At 38.2% G+C, this 25,775-nt stretch overlaps 1 long non-coding RNA gene across 4 annotated transcripts in view; it reads left to right on the forward strand.

The window, feature by feature from the left end:
- Positions 1–25,775, forward strand: part of LOC114487481 (uncharacterized) — a 440,556-nt gene that overhangs the window by 54,341 nt on the left and 360,440 nt on the right. For all 4 annotated transcript variants that reach the window (XR_008619003.1, XR_003682611.2, XR_003682613.2 and 1 more), the window contains exon 2: positions 14,975–15,080. This is a non-coding gene — a long non-coding RNA (uncharacterized lncRNA). The remainder of the gene's footprint in view (positions 1–14,974; positions 15,081–25,775) is intronic.

The raw sequence follows: 25,775 nt of genomic DNA on the forward strand, positions 1-25,775 counted from the left end.
TGCTGACTTTGTACTTTTTATGTCATTTAATTCTACAATCACCCATGGTAATATTATCCCTATTTCTGGATGGGGAGATTGGAGTTTAAGCAGCATAAATTACTTTTCCAAGGTTACAACCGCTGAGCAGCGGAGTAGGTGGAATGCAACTTGAGACCATCTAGTTTCTGAATTCATATTCTTAAATACTAGGCTAAATTTTCAAATGCTGGTGCTAAAAAATATAAAATATTTTTCTATGACTATAATAACACAATCTGATAGCAATCAAATGACCTTATGTAGAATCATTGGTACATTAAGCAGGTATATACTTTAACTTCCTAGCTGAGCCTTTAAAAAACCTTTATATTAAGGAGACTTTCAAACAGATACAAAAGTAGATAATAATATTATGATCCTTCATGTATGTACCCATCACGCAGCTTTGAGCTTTTTCTATGAATGCTAAAATTACTGCTTGCCACGCTAATTTTCACTACTAATTTTTAGTACTTATAGACTAATTATAAACTAATTTTGAGAAGTAATTATAGACTCATTTTGGTAGGGTAAATACTAATAAGTTTTAAATTTGCAATTAAATTTTTTCAATAATGGATTTTACTAACTTGTTATTCAATAAATATTTCCTTTTGAAACGGACACACTCATAATATGTTTTCATAAGTAGACAACTCAGTGCAAACAGCGTGAAGAGTAGGAGGAGTAGGCAGGTGGAGGTATTCCACTATTTTGCATAATGGAACAAACAACTAGAATGCAGTAGGGTGGAGCTGCAGAATTTGGTTTCTTCATCCTCTATTTCTTTAAGGTGTTGTCTACGGACTCTGGGTCCATCCGTGACCAGTGAGCTAGTCGTCGTCTTCTTTTTTTTTTTTTTAAGACTAATTTTTGGAGCAGTTTCAGGTTCGCTGCAGAAAAGTTGAGTGGCAAGGATAGAAAGTTCCCATATATAACCCCTGTCCCTACATGCACAACCTTCCGCACTAGGGACATCCTCCGTTAGACTGGTTCACTTGTTATAATCGGTGAACCTACACTGACACATCATTATCACGCAAAGTCCATAGTTTAGATTAGGGGTCACTCTTAGTGTTGTACATTGTATGGGTTTTGACGAAGGTATAATGACATGTATATACCATGATAGTATCATACAGAGTAGTTTCACTGTTCTAATGATCTGGGCTAGTCTTTTGTTCACCACGTTTTCTCTCATATATCAGTACTGCTTTTTAATTGTATTTCTAATCATGTCATGGTTTTCAGTGACTCTAGGGGTAGGTTGCTCACTGACAAGCAGTTGTAATTACTGCAACCTCTGCCCTGTGGTTTGCAACAGAGGTGAGGTGGCTTATGGGACTGGAAGGAATTAGTAGTATGATCATACCTCATTCTTTTACTCCACCTACAGAAATATTTCATGCTGCACAGAGCATTTAACTGCTTTATTTAAAAATTTAGGTCCCTCGAATAGACTGTGGTATTTTAAGCCATATGTTTCTGTAATAGTCTCTTAATTCCCCATTTCAAATCTATTTACAATAACTCTGGCTCCTGACAGAAACCATTGAATAGTTCTGCCTCTTCTTTGGCCTTGTACTTCTGTCCCAGATTTCAGTAGTGAATATCATTGCTAAAGCTTTGATTTATTTCTGGGAAAGTCTTCCTGGCTCTTTCTGCCTGGTTTCCTCAAGAGGTTGTAAGCTATGCATAGCTAGACTATTTTCACTTTATTTGACAAATTGTTTGCATTAAACGAATTTAGAATAATTTTGGTTACTAATGTTTGACTTGCTTCTTTCCTAGGCATCTGTATTCTGGTATGCTTAGAAACTGCATTTTGATTATTCCCATAACTTCTTTACCATGTTATATCTTGGCCCTTTAAACTATTACTCCAATTGGCTCTTCAAGAAAACTCAAAATCATAGATTAAGTAGGTAATCTCCTTTGACTTCTTAGTAGGCAAGCCCACTCCAGAGTAGAGTTTCAGACAATATTCCTCTTCTACTCTATAGCACAGTTGCTGTGTACACAGTAGAGTTGTAAGAATCCCCCAAATTCTTTTCAGCTAGAGTTATTGCTGCTGTACTAGATGGGTTTTGCTCAATGTTAACATACTTTACAGGTTGGTTTTTGTACAATTTGTGGAACTTTCAGATGACTTCGAATGGAATGTTTTTCATTTTATAGTATAGGTCTTAGAAAAGACAGGTCAAACATCGGTTAAGAGCTCAGATTCTGGGGCTAGAATCTCAAATCCTAACTCTAACACTTAAAATCCTAGGAAAAGTGAGCTTCACTTTTTTTCATTTGCGTAGAGGAGGTAATAATACCAAACAGACAAAGTTTTAGCTAGGATTAATTGAAATAATGCATACAAAGCCCTTAACTTGGCTTAGATTGTAGCAATGTAGACTTTGACTATAAATGTATACCTGGATTACAGAGTCTTTTTCTCCTCTCTGGATATACTAGTCACCCTCTATATCCCAAAAGCACTCCATAAAGTGGTTTTTTTAATCATAGATTTTTTAAATCATAGATTTACAGTACCCTTATGTCCAGAGACTGCACTAGCTTGGCCTAGAGTGGATATTGAGACAATAAATGTTGAAGGAATAAGTACACTTCAGCCTAGAGTGCCTGCCCCAAATCCCACCCAGTGGGCTTTGTCATTATGTCATTCTAACCATCACCACCATAACCCTATCATCCCCATGTTATTCTTTTGGTCCAGTACTAACTGCTAGGAATACAAAGGGGTCAAAAGACAAGGTTCTTTGTGTAAGGACTATAAAATTGAGTTAGGATGACTGAACATGGGCAAAAGTTAAACAAAAACAAAACAGAAAAGAAGTCATTCAAAGTAGCACATGTTAAGTGTTCAATGAGAGGTACAGGCGATAACTGTGGGTAGTATTTTTTTTTTTTTGAATGATGAAAAGCACAGGTTTGCAACCTCATAGTCTTATCTTACATTTAGTCATTTATTTGGTGTGTGGTTTTGCTGTTATTACACTCTGTTACTGAATTTTAAAAATAGTCTTTTGTCCTTGAGAGCAGTGTAAGTGAAAATGCATAGAATGTGTTCAAAACAGTGTCTGACACATTGAAATCAATCAATAAATTGTAGATAACATTCCTGTAGGAGAGAAGGCCATCTATGAGGGTTGAAGGAGATTTCATAGAAGAAATAGAAAACATAGTAAGGACAGTTACTTTTTTTAAAAAATTAATTTATTTTTTTTTTTGGCTGTGTTGGGTCTTCGCTGCTGTGTGCAGGCTTTCTCTAGTTGTGGCGAGCAGGGGCTACTCTTTGTTGTGGTGTGCGGACTTCTCATTGTGGTGGCTTCTCTAATTGTGGAGCACGGGCTCTAGGCGCGCAGGCTTCAGTAGTTGTGGCATGCAGGCTCAGTAGTTGTGGCTTGCAGGCTCTAGAGTGCAGGCTCAGTAGCTGTGGCGCACGGGCTTAGTTGCTCCACAGCATGTGGGATCTTCCCGGACCAGGGAGCGAACCTGTGTCCCCTGCATTGGCAGGTGGATTCTTAACTACTGTACCACCAGGGAAGTCCAGCACAGTTTTTAAAATGTCTTCCTTACACATTAACTCAGTTTTCTGGAATCAGTTTGGAAATAATGGGGCAGAGTGGTAGAGAGCAGGCGGGAATATGTGGTGAGTTACTGAATATCAGGTGCAGAATTATATTCTCATTAATTGAAAATTTTGGTTAATGCTCCCTAAATAAAATACAGCATAATTTTTATTTATTTACTTTCTGATATCTGAATTGAAATTCATATGCTTCCCTGTCAAAGAGGTAACTGATTTAATCAATGAAAATCTGTAAAATGGAACAATTTTGTGAGATATCATTGTAATCAAAGCTCTTCCAATCAGTACCTTTGTGATTATTATAATAGGTCCCTGGAAAGCAACAGTATCTTGATGACACTTTCCAAAAACTATCTGTAGTGAAACTAGAAGAAAAGATTCATTTTTAATGTTATATTTATTGGACTAGGAAGTTCCCACACATATTAAACAACTCACAGAGTAAAAATAGTCTACAGTAAAACATGTCTCTTTTCTACTCCTTTTCTTTAGTTCCCAGGTTTCCCTTCTCAGAGGAAATCCCTGAGGTCTGTTTTTCTGCAGATAAGTATCTAGAGATATTTCTCTTTTTAAACGCAAAAACCATATGTAATGTGCACATTCTTGAATTTTCACTTAATATTTCTTACTCATTTTATATTAATTCATAAGACTCTACTGCCTGAAACATGACATTTAAAAACAGGGTTACTCTAGTAAGGTGCTACAGTGATGATAGCTAGCTAGCATATATTGAGTACTTATTGTGTTCCATGAAGTTTACATGGATTGTCTAATTTAATTTTTATAATGACACTAGGGAGTGGGTACCATTTTTATGCCCATTTTATAGAAAAGAAAAGTGAGGTTTAGAAATATTAAATATCTTGCCTGTGATCACGCAGCTAATAGGTTGTGGAGTTAGGATTCAAATCAAGGCAGTCTGACTCCAGAACCCACATAAGAAGTGTTCTGTTGCCTCCCAGATTTCATACTCTTCATTTTCAGGAAAACAACTGTGTACATCACTGTATACATAAATAGCAGATAGCGTGATTAATAACAATGATGGTGGTGATGAAAATGACTAAAGTTTCTGTCAGTGCTGACGGATGTCTGAGAAGCTGGAAGTTCTGACGTAGCCCGAGTGTCTCTGGGGACTGAAGAGGGCAGATGGAGCCGCTGCACCAGCAACTGCGGAGCTGCAGAGTCAGAAGATGCTACCACATCTGAGGAAGCTGTGGTGATGGATGTTGGCACATAATAGTTCATGAGGTCTTTATAACTACCCCATGAGGGTGGTATTATTAGCCACAAGTTCTAGATGAAAAGCTGAGGCTCAGGTAAGTTGCCCTGTCTCACACAGCTGGGAAGTGACAGGACCCAGTCTCAAAGCCAGACCTTAACACCTCCTGGAAAGGAGGCATCTGGTAGGCACACCAGCCTTGAAACCCCAGCTTTGTGTCACTTATTGGAGTAGTTTCAAACTTTCCCCCTCTAAATGTGTGTAACATGTTTTAGTGAAAGTTTATAAGAAAGATCAATATGAAATTGAAGTAGGAGTGGGTTATATCCTTGCCACCCTCTTAACATGGGTACCTGCTTTCCTTCTTGTGGCATCCTCCAAGGAAGTTCCATATAATCAAGTTTGAAACTGTCATTTCTCCTTCTGGGATGGAAATTCTGTCTGACAAAAAACAAGTTATTGAAAGGCCTAGTCTTCATTGATTAAAAGGTTAAATGGAGTCTGGTCAGATTCCATGTAAACTTCTGTCTCAGTTATGCTCTTGTCAGATTAATTTGGATTATACTGTTGTTTCAAAGGACATAATCTGGAGCTAGAGAAAGACGTTATTGCCTGTCTTCAGAGTGTAGGCAAGTGCTTTAACCATTCTAAGACTCTAATGTAACTCTCAAGATGATTGTGGCCTTTGCAGGCCTTTGTTCAAGTGTCTGTCTACCACAAGGTCTCAAGTTCCAACAACCCAAAGGGCTAGTCTTTGCTTTGTCCAGCATGGTGGATGCTAGGATAGAGTCTATATTGCTAACTTTTGATTTCAGAAATATTTTGTACAAAGCTTCCCTCATCTGCTATTGTAATGTTCTTATGAATATCCAGAATTTTACTCCAAGACCTCTGGCTTTGGTCCTGGCAGTCTGGAGTCTGTGAAATGTGTGCTGCCAGGTATGTCATAGGACATGCCTATACAACTGAGCAGAAAGGCAGGCTGTCATCTGGAACCAAATGAAATAATAAAGGACTCTTATAAGTCTCAAAGGTCCCATCAAAATTCTTGGATGGAATTACTTATACTTGGCAAATGGAAACACAGCTGTGTTTTCAATGATTTTTTAAAAAATACCCATTAAAATACTGGCAGTGGCAGAGCAAATTAAAAAGTTAATATAATTTTTGGTTAGACAATACTTTTATGAAAACCCATAGTCCTTTCTCATAATTGACACAGTGAAAGAAGCCTCGGTTGTAAGTTGAGAACTGAGGAAAAACTTAATTCAAGCACTAGACTGTTAATTTAATGAATATGTGACCTTGGGCCAAATAATATTTCTGAACCTCAGTTTCTTCTTCTGTAAATGGGGCTGATACTCTCTCTGCTTCATCTGTTTTTTGTGCTTGAATGAGATAATATGTAAAAGCTATAAAGTACTCTACACATAAAGTATATTAAGTATGATTTCTAATGTGCAAAACTTAAAATCATAAAATCATATACAGACGACATCCAATAGATGCATCTTTTCTGTAACATTTCAAAATAATTGTCCCATCTTTGGACATTTCTGGCAGTGGTCCCATATTCTTTAGGATGCAGGCCATTCTATATTTGGCAAGTGTCCCAAGTCAGTTTCCTTTTGAAACAAACTCAGAGGAGGAATTAGGGTGCAGGTCATTTATCAGATCATCACCTGGGGAAGGGAGGGAAAGAGGCAGGATTGGGCAGAGCGAGAAGTCAAGCCGTCATGCAGTCCCAATGAAAGCTTCAAATGAACCCACGGTAAGCCCAGGTCCGCACTAGCCCATCAGAGTTGTCATGAGTCTGAGGTAGAGGGCTAGACATTTATGCCCTCTTGTTGACTAATTGGATCTTGGGTCAGCTGAGGCAATCCTCAAAAAGGGTTAAAAACTGAAGGTTATCTTCTCTTGCAACTAGCAGAATAAATCTTTCCTTCCTCAAGGGGAACCTGGGCATCACTGCACTTATCAGACCAGCCCTGTAGATAAAACATTCTGCCTTATATTGAGTGGGAACCTTCCTCACTGTGCCTGTCATGTAAGTTACTCTATTCTGAGTCAATTCCAAGTCTTACCAATATTTTCTAACATAATTCTTTACTATATTCTGGAAGCACTAGTGCTATACTACTGATACATACACATATATACATATATATTTCACATATACATAAGTGACATATAAAAATTATATATAATGTATGTTATACACACATCTCAAATTTATATTTATACACATTCATATACATATATCATATACACATATATTCTGAAAACATGTACTTTGAGCGCTCTGAGAATATGTTGTTAACAACTGGGTGAATGATGCCCCACTGTACTCAACAGCTAGATTTAGTAACTGTAGTGATGCCATTTATTTTAGACAATAAAATGAGTCTGCTCTCCAGGAGGACCAGGTTGGAAGATCATGAATTCTGTTTTGGGTGAGTTGGGTATGAAACTCTTTTGAGACATCCAAGTGAAAATATTGGGTAGGTATTTGAATGTATATATCTGGAATTCTGAAAGGAAGTCTACACTAGAGATAAGTAATTGAGAGTTGATGTTTATATAGTCATTGAAGCTAGGAAGCAACATTTCCATCACATTCCTGCAAGTCAATAATGTACTGGGGCTGGGTTTCCCTTTGAGATGGTAGATTTTTCCTTCATTGGAGGGCTTTTCCTGGTCTGTTTCACTGGATTAGGTTACCTACCTAGCTCCTGAGGCACTGGGAGTGCAATCACGGGTGTAGGGTGGGAGGAGAAGGGGACCCATGACTGGAGACTTGAGGAAATCCAACATTTAAAGGCTGGTAGATGAGAAGAAGTCTGGAGCTGAGTTAGAAAAGGAGTGGCTGGAGAGGTAAAAAGGTAGAGTCATAGAAGTAAGGAGAGAGAGACGTGGTCTGCATTCTAAAATTCTTCAGAGAAATCATGCCCATTGGAGATGGAGATAATTGATGATCTTAAGGAGGGTGGTTTTGGTGAGAGTAGAAGCCAGACTAGAGTGGGTCGAGGAGTGAATGAGGGGTGAGGAAATGAAGGAAATAATGTGCACAGTGCTTTCGAGAAGTGTAGCTTTGAAAGTGAGGACAGGGATGGGGATTAGCTGGAGTGAAGTAAGGTTGTATTGAAATGGGGGTTAAAGAGGTGGGCCTGGGAAGGGTATGGGAGGAAGAGAACTAGAAATATCCCTCATACGTCAATGCTTTAAAGATCCTCTTCCAATTTTAAGTGGTTTAAACTATATTCTGAAACATTAGAGAAATGAAACTTGAGTGTTAGTGCTTTATTAAAAACAAACCTAACCAAAATAGTTGGCTTGTGGGCAACTTAGGTCAAATTGTACAGCTCAAATTGAAAAGGAGGTAAATGTAAGATAATTTTCTTCTTGAATTATTCAGACCAATGATTCATGTGTTCATTTTGCTTTTAACTAAGAAAATCTTGTCTGGTATGCTACTTAATTTATTTATCACTTGAAAGGAAAAGTCTTGTCATTTGTCTCACTTATTATCCAGATAAACAGTGTCGTTGACAAAAAGGAGAGGAGGTATTTTTGCATGATCCTAATGCAAAGATGGATTCTCTATCTGACCCAGATATACTACTTCTAAAAACTGTTATTTTCTTATATATGGGATAAGAATAAAAGCAAGGATTTTCTCCATAGAAACATTTTGCAGATTCTTTTCTTGAGCACATATGTCATTTATCAGTCTGGCTCTACCCTCCATCTGCTCAAAGGAGGCTCTCAACCCCAGGACAGTTCTCTTAAGTGTCCCTGTGACTCCCCAGGCAGTGTTTCCAGGTGCTGGGCAATATTTTACAACCTCATGCCACTCCACTGTGTACTTCAGTCTGCTCTTGGCATGATGTGGAAGCTGCTGGGGGTGCTGCCCAAACCTACTGGCTTGCTGCTGATTTGTCTCACTCCAGGAAGAAGATGCTCCAGAGTCTAGTTTTTTCCATAGACCATGGCCCAAAGCCCTCAGGGTGTGATGATTTACGCTGGAATGGGAGAATGGGACTGAAGGACTCTCTCTGCTTTTGTGTTAAGATCTGTTGGAGGGCTCATAAAGCAGATTTTCTTAGGCCCCAGCATATTCTGAGGGAAGCAGCTTTTTCTTACCGCTTATGGTTCTTTTGCCCCTTAGAGTCAGATGTGTGTGTTCAGAGGCTGGGCCAGAGATAGAGATTCCCTCCCTATATCTATCTTTGACCAGAAGGGTCATCAGAATCAGTGGATTCTCATGTTCACCTACTGAATCATTATTTCCATAAGTTTGTTCCATGCATGTTCATTTTCAACAAATCCTACCTATCTGTCTATCTATTTATCTATCAATCTATCTATCATCTATCTTCCTATCCTCTATTATCTGTTTATCTATCTAATCTGTCTACCTTAGGTTGAATGTTTGTGTCTCCCCCAAATTCATGCGTTGAAATCCTAACCCCCCAACGTGATGGTATTGGGAGGTAGGGGCTTTTGGGAGGTGATTCAGTCATGAGGGCAGAGCCCTCAAGAATGGAATTAGTGCTCTTAATAAAAGAGGCCTGATAAACCTTCCCTGCCCCTTTTCCACCATGCAAGTTTACAGTGAAAAGATGGCCATCTAGGAAGTAAGCTCTCACCAAATGCCCGGTATGCTGGCACCATGATTTTGGCTTTTCAGTCTCCAGAACCATAAGAAATAAATGTTTGTTGTTTATAAGCAACCAGCTTATAGTATGTTGTTACAGCAGCCAAACAGACGAAGACACACGCATATACATACTCTCTCTCTAATCTAAACTTATTAATCCATTCATGACATGTTTATCTATATTTATTGAGCATATGCTATTAACATACAGTGATGCATTAATTCTTCAAAGAATTCCTCCAGGGCTTTTTTCTTTTTTTTTTTTTTTTAAGAGTATATAGTTGCAATAGAGATTGGGAGCAGTGTGTTTCAGTGTCGGTTTTGCAAAATTATCTGTTACCAACAAATGGGAAAAGCTGTGATCTGTAGAAGAAAAAATGTGCAGTTATATTTCCTCCATGTATTTACACTAGCTCACTGACTGAAATTGAAAGTGTTTTATTACAATGGGTGAAAATTTGGAGAGAATCAATCATTTTGCATAATCAATCTGCACAACATTGCATCAGAGGCAATAGCAAACTGAACTACATACAAAGCCAGACTTCATGCTTTGAGAAAAAAAAAGAATAATTACTATAAGTGGGACTTTTGGACAAAATTTCCAAATGACATATAGGTAACATGGAAGAAATAGATATTTAAAGAAATTTTTTAGTGTTGTTTTTTGCCTTGTCTTTCTGAAGGATGACTTATCGTGGCTTGGGGGAAATTTAAGGAACTGAAACATTTAAAGAAATAGATTAGATATTGGCAATTACTATGAATAAATGAAAATGGTTCATAGCACAGAAAATATCTTGGAAGATTGTGCAGATTTAGGAAAGAAAGTGATCAAGACTCAGGTGATGCCCTGAATAACAGAGTCATGTAAGAAAAGTAGAAAAGAACAATCAATATGAGAGTACAAACTCTGAAAGCTAAAGTGTAGTCTCATGGCCAAGAATTCTCATCAAAATCCTTATGAAGATGTTTCCCCTTATTTTCCTTGTAACATCAATGTGTATTTGTGTATCATATACGTATGTTTGATTCTTTCATTCCCTCAGAGAACTGGAAAGATTTAAATACTTTGCACTTTAGAATAAATACTTTGCACTTTAGAATATCTAAATACTTTGCACTTTAGTAGCACCTTTGTTCTGTATAGTTGTATATGCTTTTTTTTCAGTACACATGATTTTTAAGCTGTATTTCTCTTTTTCACTCAGTTGTCTTTCCTATAATTTAAAACCATAAAATTGCATTGGTTTTTATTTTCAGTGCATTAAGCCCTCATAGAAAGACTTTTATTTTTTTACTCGTGGAAATTTCTTGCTGTCACATTTTGGCATTCTTCCACACAATAAGCAGTTGTGTAGCACTGGCAAGTGTCCATATATCTAGTTCTAAAGAAGTGAACCCTTCACTGTTTATCTACCATTTCCTCTTGACCCGACCTTTCTCTTTGACCTGGCTTGACTTTATCTAATTGTGATTGTGGTGCCAAGTTCCTTCTGCTTGTGACCCACCACACATACATACACACAAATCCCTGGGAGACGTTGACTTTTGGGGGGTAGTTATAAAGGTAGAATGAAGAAGTTGGAGAGTAATAATAGGAATCGAGTAGATATTGCGGAACAAATTGATTCAAACGACGAGCTACTCTCATTAAACATATTCTGAGTAGGCGACATAATGGATTCTCGTCTTTCCTTTTCATGTGGCAAGTGGCTACTTTTGCACACTGGGGAGAAGAGTCCATGTCTGTTTTGTTTCCTGTCCTTTGATTCAGGCTATTCTATATTGCCAAGAACCAGAAAAGGCTGGAGCCATTTTGCGCTGACATAGTCCTCGGAGGTCCGTTGGGAATAGTGGCAGCCAAATGCTTCCCCAAATGGAGGCAGTGCGGTTTCTGCTGGCCCACCGGTGTCCGCCCACCTTATTTAAAAACTTATTTACCTTCCCCAAACTGCAGATGAAACACAGAACCCTCTCCAGTTTCTGTCATCATCACCATCTTAAAAAAAAACATGGTTTCTTTTAGTGATCTAGCACTGTATTAATCTTTTTCCAGACAGAACACTTCTCTAGCTTTCTGTGAAGGTCTTTTTTTCTCTCCAGTCAATCCATAGATTCCTTTTTCTATAGTGCCGCCTGAAATATCACTGATTTATGGTGAATTTAATTTTAACCACCACAACTCCTCCTCCCTTTCCTTCATTCCTTTGTTCATTTGTTTCTTCCTTCCTTGTTCCCTCCCTCTCTTTTTTTTCTTTTATTCAATACATATTTAAGGTCTATTTGCTTAACACGCCAGGTACCAGGGATGCAGTGGTGAAAATGTAACACCAGGAAGCTATCGTCTAGAAGGGAAGAAAGATATTTTGAAAATTAGTAAATTGTAGTTGTAATAAGCACTGCAAAGTGCAATAATATAAGTGTGAATAACAGGATGAAGTAACCTGCCCGTGGAAGTGATGTTTAAAAGGAGAGCTGGAGAGTGAGTAGAAATTATTGAGACAAAGGGTATGAAGGTAGAGTCAGAATCCACGGGAGTGTTTTCAGGCAGAGAGAATGGAATGTGCAAAGGCCGTAAGACCCAAAGAACAGGGTTGACTCATATCGTAAAGAGGCTAATGAGGCCTGAATTCAGAGTGACTGAAGTGAGTCTGAGATGTTACGCAGAGGCCACATGGACCAGGTTGTCATAGTTAAGAGTTTAAGGTTTATCCTATTGTAAGAGGATACCTGTGAGATGGAACTAAAGAGAACAGACACAGTGCACACAGATATTTAAGAAGGATAAACTGTTGTTCTAATATTGTCAGCAATTTGATTTTTAAAGATGAAACTATCAATTTATCTTCTTTGTTCTGGGAAGAACTGTTTTAGTGTCTTAATCACGATTGTATAAGACAGGTTGGAACCTGCTCTTCCAAGGGAAGTGTAATGGGAGATATTTTTGCCAGGGGAAACACCTCATTCCTGCTCTATAGAGAGTCTTGCAGCTTCTCCCCAGTGATCTCAGGCCTATGGGTTTAGACAGGAGGGTGAAGAGTAGACCCACTTTCATAGGAGTCATTGGAATTTCTGGGTGGAAGAGGATTATGATCCCTCTTAGAGTTCCAAGTTATTATACCCCATCTGATAGATTAGGATAATGGAAAGAATGAAGAGCTTCCTCTCCCTTTCATCCAAAAGAATGTATCAGTGGTGTAGTCTGGGTCTGGTCAGAACACCGAGGCATTGTGTGCATTTTGAATAGGAAGGGTTTCAAGACAGGGAAATAGAGGCTTATGTAACTGTTGAAAGCACTGCAGGAGCAAAGGGCAGGAAAGCTGCACTGATGATCTCATCCCACAGCAGTGATTTCCATGATTCTGAAAGAAACTGAAGTTACTTTGATCCTCATATCAGCCCATGTGTCTATCTGCAACTTCTTGCAACTGCCTCCAGAGGGTAACAGCCTCTCCATCTCTTCTGCCTTCTAGATCTCATGCAAATGCCTCTCATTGGTAGACTCTAACTTATAATCATACAAGGAAGTGGATTCTGGAAATGGAGTTCCCGGTTTGTGTTCTGTGATGCATAAGAGACCTTTGGAGAGGGTGGCAATGATGTCAAGTTGACCAAGGGACTTTCCAGCCAGATGGTGACCCTGGCTCAACAGCAAAGCCTCAGCTGCTGTGAGGGAGATAGGGTTCCTAGTAGAACAGGCTCCCACTTTGAGAGTGTGGATGTGCCTCCTTGAGACTTCCTGTAATAGCCAGGGTTCTCTGGAGAAACTGAACCCCGATAGTGTGTGTGTGTGTGTGTGTGTGTGTGTGTGTGTGTGTGTGTGTAGAGAGAGAGAGAGAGAGAGAGAGAAAAATGGAGACAGAGAGATATTTATTTGAAGGAATTGGCCCATGTGATTATGAAGGCCGGCAAGTCTAAAATCTGCAGGGTGGGCCATCAAGCTGGCAGAATCCCCTCTTGCTCAAGGGAAGTCAGATTTTGTTCTAGTCAGATCTTCATCTGATTGGATGAAACCCTTGCACATTATGTGGGGCAATCTGCTTTATTCGCAGTCCACTGATGTAAATGTTAATCTCATCAGAAACACCCTTGACCAAATATCTGGGCACTGTGGTCCAGCCAAGTAGACACATAACATTCACATCACACTTCCCTTTCTTCATTTATACCTGAGAAGTTCCACCACTGCTAGAAGCTGTTCTGAAATAAACAAAAAAATTTTAATCAATATGCCCCAAATTAAAAATTCATTATCTTTTTATGTATATATAGTTCAGTCTAATTCTTTTAAAACAGAGTGTGATAATTATTTTTTCCCTTTTCACTTAGATTTAGGAAAGAGTAGAGACGTCTCTTTGTGCTGTACCCTCTCAATATTCAATCATTCATTCATTCATTCATTCAGTCATTCTTTCAACAAGTATTTATTGACGATATAGGCACTGAGGCTAGTGCAGTGATATGGATAATAGATCAGATCCAGAAAATAACATGTTAAGCTAGCGAGCCACACAAACATTTTGTGGTAACTTGTGTAAAAGAATAAAGGAAACTGCAAGTGCAAAAGATATTAGATTTATAAGCTTGCAAGAACTGATCCAAGAAGCTTTATAAAAGAGTAAAATTTTACAAGCAAATTAAACAAGTGAAAGTTTACAAATCTTAGCAAATCATGATGTCTGCAGACCTGTTCCCTGAATAATCAAAGATGAGTCAGGACAATTGTTTATTCAAACAGTTTAACGTTGACCAACTAACATAGTTTATTTAGGAAGCAAATGCCTTAGTAAACAATGTACAGACCCTAATGCATATTTAATGACTTTTTCATTGCTCCCCCAATATCATTTCCTTTGTAAGATCCTGATTTTACCAACTGCTGTCTTGCCAACTACTGTGCTTTTCAGGAGCATAACTGCCATGGTTGATGGAGGATTATTATGTTGAGAAATTGCTGAGGGGGTAGTTTCTGGCCATATGAGAGTGGACATTTCACGGCAGTATCACCAACTCTATAGTATGAAAAAAACGGAAACAAAACTGGCAAGTAGATTTCTAAGATAGTTCCCAATGACCCTCACCCTTATATAATACTCTTCCCTGGGGGTGTGGGTGGCACCTGTGAATATGATGAGATGACTATATTACACTATATGGCAAAAGGAAGATTATCTTGGGTGGGCCTGGACTAACCAGGGAAGCCCTTTAAGAGTGGAGAGTTTTCTCCGGCTGGTTTCAGAAGTCAGAGTTCCAAGGCAGCAGAGACATACTCCTGTTGGTCTTAAAGAAAGAAATGTCGTGTTATGGAAAGGGCCACTTGTCAGGGAACAGTGGGAGGCCTCTATAAGTTACAGATGCCCTGGTTTACAGCCAACAAGAAAACAGGGACCTCAGTCATAAAACCTCCAGGAACTAACTTCTGCCAACAATAGAATGAGTTTGGAAGTGGATTTTCTTTTTTCAGAGCCTCCAGATGAAAACTCAGCTCAGCTGACCCCTTTATTTCTGCTTTGTGATTCACTGAATAGAGGACCCAGTCACACCATGCCGGACGTCAGAACTATGGAATTGTGAGTGAATTAAGAGTTGTTGTTTTCAGCTGCTAAATTTGTGATAATTTGTTGTGTAACAAAAGAAAGTTAAGACAAAAAGGAAAACAAAACAATATCCAAATTTTATTTCTTTTGGATGTGATATTGTGCTGAAATTGGTCTTGTGGTTCCATTGTTCTATTCAGGTCACGTACAGTAAGGTATGATCTCAATGGTGAGGTGACATAGCTGGAGGTAGGCCTCCCATAATGGAAGGGTGGTTCCTTTAGGAGAGGCCCACTTCAAACCTTGTAAAATCGAGGAACAAGTTGAAAAAGGGTATTTTCCCCTTAAACTTTCTGAATGTGTGGGTCACTATTTTTTTTATCATTAATACTTCTATGAACATAGGGTTTAGAATAGTCAGCTGATTTATTAGTTAGTTCAAGACTTCATAACACTTCAAACTCAAGTATGTGACTCACATAATCACTTTGTAATGTTCAGTTTAGAGCTGCTATGGGCTAATTCATTTTTTTTTTTTTTTTTGTAAAATAATTCACTTTCTAACTGGTAAGCCATAAATCATCTTCAAAACCTTTTCATAAGTTCAATATAATAGTTTGACTAATCAGAATTACATTTATTTCAAGAGAGGCTGAAAAAAGGATCCAAATGTGTAAAGTTAGAGACTTCTGGAGAAAAACGTAAAATGCAAATCTAACTTTATACATTATTCATTTTAAAAATTTATTTATTTATTTATTTATTTTGGCTGCGTCGGGTCTTAGTTGTGGCACACAAGATCTTTGTTTCAGCATGCAGGATCTTTTTAGTTGTGGCATTGGGGATCTTTAGTTGTGGCATGCGGGCTTCTTAGTTGCAGCACGCGGGCTTCTTAGTTGCGGCATCCATGTGAGATCTAGTTCCCTGACCAGGGATAAAACCCGGGCCCCCTGCATTGGGAGCATGGGGTCTCACCCACTGGACCACCCGGGAAGTCTCCTGTACATTATTCTTTATCTTCTTTCCCTATTATAAAATGTTTAAATATTTAATTCCTTGAAATTCTGACACTGATCTCTATACAAATTCTTTCAGCTCTGCTATCATGCATTAGGATAATCGCATATTGTATCAAGACAAAATAGATCAACGATCTTTAATTACTTGTTAGCTAGAAGGTTAGAGCTGCAGCTGTGGTTATTCTTCTCCTTTTTCTTCTTTCTTTCTTCTGCCTTATCTCAAAACCTCTCACACTCCATACTCAGACCCTTCGCTTCATGTCCAGTCATCTTTTTCCCTTTAATTCTCATCCTTGACCTTTCCTCACCCTAATTTTCTATGAGCTTTTCCTAGCTTCCTCCTTTTAACCGTTATTTTTCCTACCTTTTCTCATAGTCCATTTCTTTCCACCACTACTGCCCTCCCAGCCCCCAGAAATTAATTTCTTTCCTCTTCTCTGTTTTTCTTTTTGCTAAATAGTTACTTAACTCTAGAAATGTATAAATTCCACACAGAGATTGGGCCAGGATATAACTGATTTATACAAGTAAACCTCTTTCCTTATTTTCCTCTCTTATTAAGAACCTTCTCACATCCTCAACATAAATGATGAATACATCCAGTTTACTCAGCCTACCTTTATCTTCTCTCTCAACTTCTAACTCCTACTTCATCACTATAAATTGCTGAATACCTGTGCATAATACCAGGGCTAGATTGTGCAAAAGTTGGGACATTCAGAATGTTACTTAGGAATTTTACCTGCATTTTCTAGGATCCTATCAGAGATCTGCTGAAAAAGAATAAGAGAACATAGGGTTCTGCTGGATCAGATGATACCTTTGTGCACATTGGCATAATCAACCATGTGGGTGCAAAGCTTAATGAGGAGAAGAGACCTTCATGCAATTTTGAATGAAGGTGGCCTTTCCTGTGGAAGGTTATAGCATTGTGTCAAGGTTTATGACTAGAAAAGGGATGTGTGGGCTGCATCCAGCCTCAGCTCATCCCCTTTGCTGGGCCATTTTGTGCAGTGAGCAACCTGCACGATTGTATGTGGCCTGACTGGGAAGTGCGACTCCAGTAAATGTCGAACAAGCAGAGGAAAAAGAGTAAGGTTTATGTTATGAAATGTAACAGCAATTCATATTTCCTTGGAAAGAATTAAAATTTACTGAAAGTCTTTTTCAAGCCAAATACTGAAAGTATAAGGAATGATCATTAAGGTTTATAATAAATTAGGCATTAGAAATGTGTATTTCAGTAGGAAATGAAAGTAAAATTGGGAAGGTAAAGATAGGTAGATGGGGTATAGAACGCTGTTTAAGCAACCTTTTTTAAAATGCCAGATAGTAAATAGTTAAGGGTTTCTGGACCATATAGGCTCTCTGTTGCAACTTTTAAAGTCTGCTCAAAAGAAGCCATAGGGCTTCCCTGGTGGCGCAGTGGTTGCGCGTCCGCCTGCCGATGCAGGGGAACCGGGTTCGCTTCCCGGTCTGGGAGGATCCCACATGCCGCGGAGCGGCTGGGCCCGTGAGCCATGGCCGCTGGGCCTGCGCGTCCGGAGCCTGTGCTCCGCAGCGGGAGAGGCCGCGGCAGAGGGAGGCCCGCATACCACAAAAAAAAAAAAAAAAAAAAAAGAAGCCATAGAAAATTTGTAAATGAACGGGCATGGCTGTGCTCCAGCAAAACTTTATTTACAACAGTGGGCTGGGAGGGGTTGTATAGAGTATTGAGAGAAAAGGGTTCATGGAGGCATTTGGTTGGTGTGAATCTGCTGTTGATGCAGAAAGAGCTCTAAATCTGAGTAACAAGTGTTCATAAATTATCAGATAAATTCCACACAGGTTGAAAAAGCACCTTTTGATAACCAATTTGAATTTATAGATCTACAAACACCAGGATTGGAAGTTTTGTCAAGCATTTATTTCTCTGTTAAATCTCCTGTAATATATACACTTGAAAAGATTAAAAACTGGACTAATAGACTGTATTTCACATAAAATGTTACTCTTTAAGCTTCTTTTTCAGTGCTCAGTTTAAACAATATATAATGGATGTATATTATGATCCTTTGGGTCATGGTGAATTTTATTTCCTTTGCTTCATAGAAACTAGCTGATATCAGAACTGACCTTTGTTGCATCTGGCCTTGCTAATGAAACTCAGATGGTTTGCTCAGATAAGTAATACTTTGGGGAAAATTCATTGTAAGCAAAATACTTGAAAAGATATGAGAAAGGGCAACACTTGGGCTATAAAAACAGACTTTATATTTCTCCATGGAAAAAACTTTATGGTCCTAGCACTTTACTCATTCCCTAATTATCTAAATATGTTATTCCATAGCATAAATATAAAGATATTTTTGCTCTTTGAGGGCAGATTGCCCTGAGTTATCAAACTCTCAGATCTTGAAAAGGATCAGTCTTGAAAAGATCCTTCTCCTCCTCCCCCCACCGCCCCTCTCCTTCTTCCCCTTATCCTTTCTTTTTTGTGTGTCTGTTTTCAAGATGAATATAAACTGTTCCAGCAAAGTCTTTATAAAAACTATGTGAAAGAGGTGAGCGCTGATGGGTTATGGGCAACTGGACATCTGGGCCTTCTTGTTTCCTGCATGGAACAGAATTCCTTTGGCCACACCAGCCCTCCTGTATTGTTTATTGTAGTCTGTAACCTCTCCTTTCACTGAAAGGGGCAAATTTATGAAAGGGTTCACACAGCTCTTCTGGTTTTCAAGGCAACTAAGGCCAACTGGAATACACTTTATTCACTGTAATACACTTTATTTCATTAGATTTTTATATTCCAGGAAAACTGGCTGTTAAGAGGCCTCAGAGGCAGGGTTTAGATTTTGATTGTCATTTAGCACTGCTAGAAAGAAATTAAACAAATTCTAGTGAGGACATATCTCGGTGAAAAGAAACCTTTCTCTTCCATAGCACATTGATGAAAAGAAAGCTCAAAGTTACAAGAATTTTCTGAATTCCATTGACTCTTTACTGCTAATTAGTAGCATGACTTATTTGAGTGCACTTGATACTTGCTTTGACTTGCTTTTAATATCACTCTAATTTCCCATGGAACCTTTTTGTTCTAAACTTGCTGTGGATAAATATACAGACTATGGACAGGACCAGTCTTGTTTATTTATGAAACAAAGTTTTGTTTTTATTATGTTTGGAGTTCATTTCTAGGCAGTTAAAGGAAGGAAGTAATTAGTACCTTCTTTGAAGGCCATTTTGAAATTTTATGAAAAAAAAGTATGTGATAGAAAATCAATCTGGGAAAGCAGTGGGTGAACTGATTCTAATTCTACTCAGTGTATGATGCTAGATGGACTTTCTAGTTCTGGTTGTGGAGTGGGGATAGCGTATTTCTGTGGGGTTGGAGACTAACAATAGTAGCTTGTATGCCTTTCCTGTCTGTGTGGTCTCTGGAACAAGTAACCTAGAGAGAGTGTACCACTGAGAGAGCTAGCAGGGATGAAGCTAATGAATATTCAACAACGTTGCTCTGCTTATCTCCTCAATGTGATTCAAATGTGATGCGAGAAAAAGGTGAATGCAGGTTGTTGGTGCGAGGAGAACTACAATTTCATCCAGTACTTGAAAGATGTTAATTTCCAGCAGCATAGATTTTTGTCAGTGACACCTTAGAGCATTAGTTCAAGTCTGTGCATTTATTAAACGGTTCTTTTTTGAAGAATCACCCCAGTGGCTACTAGACATAGAACTCTGCTGCTCCAAGTAAATCACTGGTTTACACCAGATCTTGACATTTACAGCCCATCTAGCATAAGATGCTATAAATATAGGCTTTGGTTATTTACTTTATAGTAGAAATATTCAGTGTATTATGAATTCGTATTTGTTAAGACTTGGGGAACCTTTTGGTTAAGATTTCTCCAGCATATTTGCTGCTACTGAATTTTTTTTTCCCTTTTGGTTCAGTGAGGGTGATTCCTTTAGGCCCTGTAACTAATTTCCCTAGATCCAGAGATTATCTAATGAGTTCCTCAGAAAACTTGGGAACAAAATTAATTCAGGATTTACTGAGTGACTAATGTAATCATATCTCTGGGGAAATAAGCTGACCCCTAGTTTACTGGTTAGTTGCAAAAAATTCTGGCAATGAACAGAAACAAGGGTAAACATCTATTATTTTTAAAAAACCCGTCAGGGACCCTTGATGTCCATATGAGACATAGACAGCCTCAGTTTTAAATTTTCCTCCCAAATAATGACATTTCTTCCTTTGCCATTATAATTTATCTGTTGATAAAATTTACCATGTGTACTCATGAGAATATGATTTATAAAGTTAAGATGTAGACTGGATCTTTATCATGTAAAAGCTTCTAATGGATTGTTTTTGGAAGAGTAACTGTGAAAAGGAATGTTTGCTTAGAGCACAAGTTGGGAAAACATATGTAACCATGAAGGATATTATTGGAATAAAAGAAAAACTAACATCACCACGTTCATCTATTTCAAACTTTGATGCATCAGAAGAAAATCAATCTGTGATCCAGAAGGCACTTTAAATAGTCAGAGGATATATTTTCCATCAGACATTTCATATTTGTGCTTAGATAATGCTTCAAATATTTTGAAAGAACAGAGAAGTGCTACGGAAAAAAATCACTCTATTTTTTACGATCTAAATGATCGTAACTCATAGTCCTGGCCAGAATTTTGTTTTCTTAAAACTATTCCCTGCACATATAATGATGATTGATATGGTAGTTCTTAGTCCATACATATGTATGCTGTGTGTGTGTGTGTGTGTGTGTGTGTACGTGTATGTGTGTGTAACTTGCATGTGTAAAACAGGTCTTTTTGCACTTTATGAGTTTAATTTGGAATCCAATTCTAAATGTTTATCTTTAAGGCCTAGAATAACAGAATTTGTGAAAAGTAGAATGTACCCATAGTTTAACACACGTCCTGGGACAAGATATGAAGTAGGTGAAGTTCTTCTTCACTGAGATTCCATCGCTATCTGTAGGGGCTTTACTCTTTGAAGTTCTGCCTCTGGCTGGGGAAAACATGCTGGGCCACCAGAAGAGAATTGTTGGGGGGGTATTTGTAGCTTGGAGAGTGGTTTTTGAACCAACTGTCGACTTCCTATACTTATTTTCTCTCTCTGCCATTTTGAATTTCTCTCTCTCTCTATTGTGTGTTAATTTCTTAGCGCATGCATTTTATTTTTAAAATTTTATTTTATTTTTTAAGTAGATATAATTGACAAATAACATTATATTAGTTTCAGGTATACAAACATAAATTTCTTTCTTGTGATGAGAACTTCTGAGATCTACTCTCTCAGCAACTTTCAAGTATATAATACAGTATTATTAACTATAGTCACCATGCTGTACATTACAACCCCAGGACTTATTTATCTTATAACTGGAAGTTTATACTTTTGACCACTTTCATCCTTTACCCAAACCTCACCCCCTGCTTCTGGCAACCACCATTTTATTCTCTGTATCTATGAGTCTTTTTTTTTTTTTAAGATTCTACATAAAAGTGAGATCATATGGTATTTGACTTTCTCTGTCTGACTTATTTCACTTAGCATGATACCCTCCAGGTCCATCCATATTGTTGCAAATGGCAGGATTTCCTTCCTTTTTATGGCTGAACAATCTATCTATCTACTATCTATCTACCTATCTCCTATCTATCTCTCACATAGTGAGGATAAACTTTCATCCATTGATGGACACTTTGGTTGTTTCCATGTTTTGGCTATTGTAAACAATGCTGCAATAAACATGGGGGTGCAGATATGTCTTCAGGGTGGTGATTTTGTTTTCTTCTGATAAATATCCAGAAGAAGAATTGCTGGATGATAAGGTAGTTCTATTTTTAATTATTTGAGGAAACTCTGTACTGTTTTCCACAGTGGCTGCACCAATTTACATCCTCACCAACAATGCACAAAGATTCCCTTTTCTCCACATCCTTGCCAACACTTGTTATTTCTTGTCTTTTTGATAATAGCCATTCTAACAGGTGTGAGGTAATATCTCTTTGCAAGTCTCTGATTTGCATTTCCTTGATGATTAGTGATGTTGAGCATCTTTTCAAGTACCTGTTGGCCATCTGTATGTCTTCTTTGAAAAATGTCCATTTAGGTCCTCTGCCCATTTTTTAATCAGATTGTCTGATTTTTTGTTATTGAGTTGTATGAGTTCTTTATATATAGTTTTGGATATTAACCCCTTACCAGATATAAGGTTTGCAAATATCTTCTTCGTTTCAGTAGGTTGTCATTCCATTTTGTTGATAGTTTCCTTGGCTGAGCAGAAACTTCTTAGTTTGATGGTATCCCACTTGTTTAGTTTTGCATTTGTTGTCTTAGCTTTTGGTCTCAAATTTTTAAAAATCATTGCCAAGATTGATGTCAAGGGACTTATTGTCCATGTTTTCTTCTTGGGGTTTTATGGTTTCAAGTCTTCCATTCAAGTTTTTTTTTGTGTGGTACGCGGGCCTCTCACTGTTGTGGCCTCTCCCGTTGTGGAGCACAGGCTCTGGACACACAGGCTCAGCGGCCATGGCTCACGGGCCTAGCCACTCTGCGGCATGTGGGATCTTCCCGGACCGGGGCACGAACCCATGTCCCCTGCATCGGCAGGCAGATTCTCAACCACTGCGCCACCAGGGAAGCCCCATTCAAGTTTTTAATTCATTTTGAGTTAATTTTTGTGTATGGTATAAGATAGTGACCCAGTTTCATTCCTTTGTATGTGGCTGTCCAGTTTTCCAAACTCCATTTATTGATGAGACTGTCCTTTTCCCATTGTATAGTCTTGGCTCCTTTGTTGTAAATTAATTGACCATATATACATGGGTTTATTTCTGGGCTCTCTGTTCTGTTCCATTGATCTATGTGTCTGTTTTTATGGCAATACTATAATGTTTTGATTACCATAGCTTTGTGATACAGTTTGAAATCAGGAATTGTGATGGCTCCAGCTTTGCTCTTCTTTCTCAAGATTGCATTGGCTGTTCGGGGTCCTTTGTGGTCCTATACATATTTTAGGACTGTTTCTTCTATTTCTTTGAAAAATATCATAGGAATTTTGATAGGGATTGCATTGAATCTGCAAATAGCTTTGCAGAGTGTAGACATTTTAACAATATTAATTCTGCCAATCCATGAGCTTGGAATATCTTTCCATTTATTTGTATCTTCTTCAAATTCTTTCATCAGTGTCTTATAGTTTTTAGTGTACAGGTCTTTCATGTTTTTGGTTGAATTTATTCTTAGGTATTTTATTCTTTTTGATGAAATTGTAAATGGGATTATTTTCTTAATTTCTCCTTCTACTGGTTAGTGTATAAAAATGCAACAGATTTTTGTATATTGATTTTTGTATCCTGAAACTTTACTGAATTTGATTATTAGTTCTAACAGGTTTTTTTTTTTTGTGGAGTATTCAGGGTTTTCTATATATAATATCATGTTATTTGCAAATAGTGACAATTTTACTTCTTCCTTTCCAATTTAGATGCCTTTCATTTCTGCTTCTGCACTAATTGCTCTGGCTAGGACTTCCATCCACTTTTATTCTTAAACTTAGTAATTTTGAGTCTTCCCAAATGCATGAGCATCTCAAATGCTCTTTTCTTGATCTTTCATTCAGAACATATTCCTCGTTTCTTTGTTTTCCTTGGCTCTCTGTTTTGGTTTGTATGTGTTAGAGAAAAGAACCACCTCTCCCAGTCTTTTTGGAGTGACCTCATACAGGAGACAAATCTTATCATTCAACTCTTTCCTACCTCTTGGTTGTCTCTCAAACCTTTTTGTTTGTCCAAGCAGCCTACTTTGTTTTTAGTTGCTCCCAGTAGTTGAGAGTGTGCCAAGACCTGTCAGTGTCCCAAAGGGGAGGATCTTAGTCAGCATCTAGATGCAGGCTGACTGGAAACTGAACCCTCAGGCAGTAGTTTTTAAAGTGTGTAAATATACCTCTTTCAGGGGAAGGCAAGGAGAGAGGCATTTCATTCTGTTCTCTCTGCACTGAACTCTGGCATGAATCAGTTAAGAACTGTTTCTTTGTTTGCTACCATCCCATTGAACCTGTGAACACAAATCCTGCTGGCCATTAGAGCCAAAGTATCAAGGAATGTTTCCTCTGGGTAACAGCCACAAAAACCTGGATGCCAGATATGTGCACTAGTGTGTGCATTTTAATGCAAGTACATACAGAGAAAGAACACGAAGTTCCCCCTTTATCCCCCTACCCTCCACTTCCCATTCTCCTCCCATCACCACTGTTTACATTTTAGTTGTGTATCTTTTCAGTCCTTAACATGGGCACACATTTTAAAAAATAAATATACTTTGACTCCAAATTCTACTATCTTTTCATTTTATAAATATTAGTCTAATCAGTTTTTTTCAAAAAGAATAATTACTATCTTTTAGGTAAACATATTAGTCTACCAACCAGAGTAAATATAGCCCTTGGTATCCAGAAATTGACTTCGAGTTTCAAAAGTCTCTTCTTGCTAGACTACTCATGTAAAACTCTCATTACACTTTATGTTATGGGCAACTTGTAAAATACTGTAGTGGGTTAAATGGTGCCCTGCCCCTCCCCAAAGGGTTTGTCCATGTTCTAAGTCCTGGAACCTGTGAATGTCACCTTTTTTGAAACAAGGGGCTTTGCAAGTGTAATTAATCTAAGGATCTTGAGATGAGGTGATCATCCTGGACTACCTTTGTGGGCTTTAAATCAAATGACAGGAATCTTTATAAAATAGACATCCAGAGGGGAAGGTGTACACAGGGGAGTAGGCAAAGTGAAGATGGGGGTGGAGAATGGAGTACTGTGGCCACAAGCCAAGGAAGCCAAGGGATGCTGGGCGCCACCAGAAGGTGGAAAAGGCAAGGAAAGATTCTCCCCTAGGGTCTCTAGAGGGAGTGCAACTCTGATGACATTTTGATTTGAACTCTGGCCTCCAGAACTGTGAGAGAATAAATCTGTCATTTTAAGCTACTAGTATGGAGTGTCAACCAAGAAACACAGAAGGCTCCAAATAAGAAAAGAATGTATTTGGGGTGGGGGGTGGTCTTAGGAATTGCAGTTTGCAAGACACAGATTGGGGTAAAACCTAAAGAGTGTTTCAGGGAAGAGAAAGAGTCAGGGGCTTATAAAGGCAAAAGCTACATGGTTGGTAAAGTTGTCTGGCAAGAATTATGATTCACTATAACAGAAGAAAGGAAATATTTGTCCTTAAGGGATAGGTTGCCATGAGTTATTTTAGGGTCAGCATCCAATAAGTATCTTGAGCTTCTGGAATACTGGGCAGATGTTCCGAATGACTGTGTTAAGAATATGATCAAAGTTCATATTCCATCCTGCCTGAGACATGCATAAGTCACACTTCCTCAGTCGTTTCCCAGCTCCATTTTAGAAAACTCTCTTAGTAATACTGACTCCATTTTGATTTTCCTTTCACAGTGGTAATTTGTAACTGCAGCTGCAGGAAACTAATTCCAGCACCAACGCCAAAATACCATACTTCCATTACCTAGAGATAGAAGAGAATGAAGCAATTGACTCACAAATTTCATTCTTAAATAAGCAACACTTACAACTTTTATTGTTATAAAACAGTATCCCAAGAATTATTACTCTAGTGAGCTTCTATTTGAACATTTGTATAATTACCTGACTATAGCACTGAAACTAGAAGATTTGTTTCTGGA

This window comes from Physeter macrocephalus, chromosome 13 (genome assembly GCF_002837175.3).
Source record: "Physeter macrocephalus isolate SW-GA chromosome 13, ASM283717v5, whole genome shotgun sequence".
NCBI classification, from domain to species: Eukaryota; Metazoa; Chordata; class Mammalia; order Artiodactyla; family Physeteridae; genus Physeter; species Physeter macrocephalus.